Here is a 6111-nt window from a genome sequence, read left to right on the forward strand (position 1 = left end):
ATATAAGTTCTCATTATGGAATAAGATGCTACATAATACATATCACTTTAACTTTACCCCTTGGCACACAAAGTGTCTTCCGACCTGTCTCGTGAGCACCCCCCGAAGTGCATCATCCTCCCCTTTTTAGGAAAAAACTAAAATCCTCAGGTTTAAATAAGCAGAAAACACAATCTGCTTGCAGACTTAACCTCAAGCAGATGGTTAAGCTTCTCCAGAAATGATTACATTTCTGGAAAAGAAAAAAATCACCACCACCAGTTCCATTGCTTTCCTCTTCTTTTTAATTAACGGAGTGAAGGATTAGTGGGCAGCTATCCGGGATCAACCGTTCTCCGACGGAAGAATACAAATGTTTTGTGATAAATAATCCCAAAGCACTCCGACCGGCGGTCCCTCGGTGCCTGTTACATTAACATGCATTCCACGCAGCATTAAGCCGGTCTCACCCGCCCCTATCGCCTCGCTCACCCCATTGTCCGACAGAAAGACAGCCATTACTTTCTCTGAACTACCACTCAACAGCCACCTGGTGGATCATGGATGGTGAAGGACTAATGGCAGGAAACTTTTCATGTTTTCTTTCACATTCTCAAAAGTAAGAAGTAGGCTATAAGTTTCAGTTTTTAAGGGATTTCAAGTTGAGCAGGTTTTATTTGACCCCAAATGTGCACACATGAGGCCAACAGATTCATTTCACCTCGTTTTTGATCGTGTGGCGCCATCTACTGGGTACTGCCCGACAGTGTAACAATATGTGGAAATAAGTACAGCTATTAACAATCTTGGTGACATCACAGCAACAGTGTGCTGAGCAACTGAAGGATCCCATTAAAAAAGGCATAGTATGAAAAGAAAAGTTCGGTTTCTTTCTTCTTCTTTTTTTGCTCAGCCACTAAAGAGAGGATTATTCCTGCACCAACATTAATATAAAATGCACAATGCAATCATAGTCAGCCATTTCAAACAGAACAACATACAGCTGCCCTTCATAATGTTGAGTTTTAAACTTACATCAAGGGTTACCTATTTAACCACTATAGTTTGCGTAAGAACATAAACCCATATCATAAAATCAACTCCACTCATCAACCACCAGTTCTTGGGGATTCATTGTGGAAATCAATGTGTTTCATCTTACAGTCTTCATCAGGCTCATTTGTGAAAATATACTCAAAGTGCCAATATTCAAAAACATATATCTGATATAGCCTACAATACACCTTAAACAGCAGGGCATTTATACATACTGTACATATGACTACAAATGAGTTGAGCATGTGGTGTTTGCTGACAGAGTGAGGATGAAGTGTGTTACCGGTGCTGGATTTGACAATTAGTCTACACAGCAGGCTATCAATCTATGTGAATAAAAGAAATAATATAATAACCCCTGTAGGGATCCCTCTCCCAGAACTTGCCTCTTACAAGCACTTAATATAAAAAAGAAAGCCGGGGTAAAAACGCATTAAAAGCTAATTAATTGACATTTCCCGAAGCACATATCAGGATTTGCCAATTAATTCTCTGCCGTCGACACTTTAAACCATCAGAGGCCGTTATATGTTGTCTGTAGTGTTTTGGGTCTTTTTTTTAATCTGTGGTTTTAGTGCGCCATCTACCGGATGTTGATCGGCACAACATATACCATGGCCAAAACACCATACAGTATTTCTACTGTAATCAGATGTATTGTCCTATCCAATAACCTGACTAACCGCGCAGCTGTGATCCAAAGCTTTACCTTTATTATATCTAAAACTATTATTTCTATTATATCATCATTGTAATGTTTTATTGTTGCATTATTTATTGGTGCTTATTGTACAGACGAATGTATTGTGATTGTCATTAACCTTCTTTTTAGAGAATAGCCTTATACCATATGTGATTTTATTTTATTTTTAGGATTAACATCAGGTGGGGGACATCTGACATGAATTGTCTCTGTCTTTTGAATAAATTATGTCCCTGACAAAAAAAACGACATTAAACTGGACAATCGGCAGTCGTGTCTATAATAGCCTCACCCGTTGTAAAAATTAGTTTGTTCATTTATTTATGTATTCAATCATTATTGTTTCAGAGTAGGCCTATGTAATAACAGTGGGCTAAGGGCCTAATGACATCTGGAAAGCAGGACTTTACCAGACAGCGTAGAGAATCAGAATGGACTGCTTACAGTAACCGCGATTGTCAGTAGGCCTATCCGGTTTAAGTGCTTCAAATAATTGGCTAATTTTATGAAGTTTTGATCATTTTAACTACCTTATATTTCAGTACATAATAGCCTATACGTTGTGACTTTAACCACTCGATAGACCAACTCACTTTAAAGGAATTCATGTGATCATGTGGTGGCCAGGTCATGTCCATGGTAACATGTTGGGCCATACAGCGACTTCTTCTGGAGACAAGTGTGTCTGAGATGCTCTCACCCTTGACCAACACGTCCGTAACACCAACTAAAGTGACATGTTATTTCTAGGGAGGATACATCGCAATCAGAACAGTGGAAATGTGTTTTATTTTTTACATAATTTATATTTATTTTTCTAAATCCGATTCGGAGTAGTCTATATAATGCTGGGCAAAGCACAAACGCCACGTGGTGGTTCACAGTGTGGGTTTAAGATCCTAAAATACAATATCATAACACAATCATAGTAGGCTAGATTATTTATTCTCAAATGTAACTTTTTTATTGGGATAATAGGGCTTTTAGCTTGTATTTCTGAGATAAAGAGCCTAACATAAGTATGAAGGAATAAGAGGAAAACACCGGGTAGTGCCCATGGTCAAACTCTTCAGCCGTTCATAGAGTCGAAACTTCAGTAACCATTGAGCTAAACCGATGCAACAAGATTGAGAATACAGCTTCCATAAATAATCAAAAAATCAAGCCTTTAGAAAAGGCCTTCCTTCCTACTGGATCTCCTTTATTTTATTATTATTTTAGTCCTACGAAGTACAAATTCTCAAAATGTGCACGTGACTGAATCTGACTGTCTACTGCCAATGTATCTTTAAATATCGCTCGTCATATTCCGTAAATCTAAAGTGAAACCGGGCAAATTCACGTTATGCCCGGATTGAGTTTTGAATGACGTCATCCTTTTAGAAAAGGAATAGGCGGGTTATTACGTTGACACATAAAATCCACTAGAAGGAGCTAAAGACCAATAAAAGACGAGCCAAAGTACAATTTCCACTTTTCTCTCTGTCTGTCTGTCTGATAGACACACATGGGAATTAGGCCAACATATACGACAAAGAACGTGCTCTTGCCGTAATGATATATAGGTCTTTATACATACATTGTAAATTGTTATGTTTTGTGTGTGTGTGTGTGTGTGTGTGTGTGTTTGTGCGTGCGTGCGTGCGTTTATGTGTGTGCGTGTGTGTGTGTGTGTGTGTGTGTGTGTGTGTGTGTGTGTGTGTGTGTGTGTGTGTGTGTGTGTGTGTGTGTGTGTGTGCGGAGGTGAGACAGAGGGAGGCAGAAGGCAAAGGGAAGTGAAGAGACAACAAAACAAAGAGATGTGTTAAAAGGAAGGGTGACTTCCATCTGCAATTAGCTCCACCTCATCACTCTCCACAGTGTCCATAATAACCTGCTGAACTCTGTCCAAAGTGTCATCACAATATCTATCAGAGGAGACAAAGAAAAAGAGTATTGGTGGTAGGCCAGGTGAGATAAAGAGATAGGTGCAAGATATCGTGGGGGAGGAAGGCAGGGGAGAGGAGATAAGAGAATACATAGAAAGAAAACACAAACATGTTAGAGACGCACAGTAGCAAAAGTAGTGAAGTGATAGAAAAATGAAGAGCGGGGATAGGGAGAAGGAGAGGGAGGAAAAGAGGGAAAGAGAGAGAATAGAGGGTTTCGTCCACATGCTCCTCAGCTGTGTAAACTGAAGGTCTCTGCTGCTTCTCCGATTCCCCCGAAGAAGGGGGATATTTATAGGAGGCTGGCAGTGGCAGTAAATGGACCCTTGCTCTGTCACACCCACTAATATTATTATTAATATTACTTTATATGCGCAAAAATGGAAAATGTCAGCAACCTGAGAGGCCTGTAGAGACAGTGCGTGCATGTACTATGTCTCACACCCTGTAAATGCATGTGTGTGTCTATGTCCTCATGTTCGTGAGAAAGTGTCTGTTAGTGAGACAAAGCATTTATATGAAAGGGCAAAAAAGAGAAGCAAGAAGACAGAATTAGAGGGAGTACAGAAAAACAGGGAGAAGTTGGCATGTATCGAGGGGTGTAACCTGATCTACTGAACTTATTAGAGCTGTCAAAGGGTGAGAGAAAAAAGAGAGTAAGAGAAAAATAGAATAGAAAGAAAGCAAGAGAGAGGTGGAGTAGGGCTAGACAGACACAGACATGAGCACATATTCCAGCTCCAGATTATAAGATTCCCGCAAGATGTAGACGTGTTGAAACAGACTACACACACACACATACACACGTGCACAAAGACTCAAACACAGGTCCAGGTCTACCTGGTAACAGATGCAAACTCAGGCACACATGCAGAAACACAAACAGTCTGATAGACATAACAGACATGCACGCGCATGCACACATGCTGGGAAGAGAGGAAATTCCAGAGGGAACAGGTGGGAGTGGCGATAGCAATCTATCAAGATGACTTTGATCTTCCCCATGCCTCTGTCACCACTGCTGAAATACACTGGATGGATCAGGCCTGTCTCCAATTAATCACATGATGTGCATAAGCACGCACAGATGTAATACCAGCACCACAGTAAAAATGTAGTTTTGATTGAGTGAGTACACATCAGGTTGTATTTGCACATTGAAAACAAGCAGAAATGCATCCTGAGTCATGCAAAGCTGCTTTTTTGTTTACCCATGCTTCCTTATGTTCTGTCCAAAGTAAAGCAGAGACAGGCGAACAGTGGCATCTCTTTTTTTGAAGTGGTGTATTCAGTGAGAGAAAGTGATTTGAAGGGGACAGTGTTGAGAGAGAAGCTCCAGGGAGTTCAGCTATACCTGAAACATTGCAAACAACATCATGTGAATGTTTGGGTCTCAATCAGTGAAATAAAGCGTACGTAAATCGTCATCATTTTAAACACAATCTAATTTAATGATTACGTTTATATTTCTCGTGATTTCAACAAGATGATCTGAGATGTGAGGGAAGGAAGAAAAACAAGAGAAAGGAAAAAAGGAAGGGAGAAAGGAGACAGAGAGGAGACAGAGACATGGCTCTGGCTCAGTTTCTACTGAGGACAGAAGTCAAAGCTCAAGTGTGTGTGAGTTTCTTTGTGTGGATGTGCATGCGTGCACATGTGTATGTGTGTCCTCAGGGTGACCTGAACCTTTGGGCATATTAAACAAAATCATTCAGTACAATGTCTCATCACAAGAAAGAAAATACAAGAATGTTCATATTATCAACCGCGTGTGCGTGTGTGCGAGTGTGTGAGTGTGTGTGTGCTGTGGACGAGTGCCAATGCTGAGATGAGGGTGGAGAGCCCCGGCCTAAGGGGCCACAAAGACAGTTGATTGACAAGCCTGTGCCTGTGTTACCCTCATTCCAAATCATCATAATCACAGCACTTTTCTTTTGTCTTATACCATAATTTCCTTTCCTTTGCTTCCTTCCCTTCTCTCGTTATCTTCTGCACCCTTCTCCCAACCATCCCTCTTTTCTCCACTTCCCTATTTCCTCCAGGTCTTTTTATTAGGAGGTGTGCGTATATTAATGACCCCCTCGGTAATTAGCTACCTTAAAGCATAAAAAGGCATGAGTGGAGGCCTGCCCATGAACAGGTTTGCACATAAACACATTGGTCAGCTCACAGTGTATTCCATGGCCAAAACATGAGAGCAATCGAGAAAACATGCAACAAGGAAAAAAGTAAATTGTGACGGAAACCATTTGCAGAAATTATTCATTTCCCTCCTTTTTATGTTTTCCTTGTGCTGACTTTACACCCCTCCCTCTCCCCAGTCTCCCACTTTTACTCTCACTCTTTTCCTCTTGCACATTCCACTCCATTTTGCATATCTCTTACCCCCCCTTACCTCACTACTTATAAAACAACTCTCCTTCCCCCCCTCATTCTCTCTTTTTC

Source organism: Etheostoma spectabile, chromosome 10 (genome assembly GCF_008692095.1).
Source record: "Etheostoma spectabile isolate EspeVRDwgs_2016 chromosome 10, UIUC_Espe_1.0, whole genome shotgun sequence".
In the NCBI taxonomy this organism is placed as follows: Eukaryota; Metazoa; Chordata; class Actinopteri; order Perciformes; family Percidae; genus Etheostoma; species Etheostoma spectabile.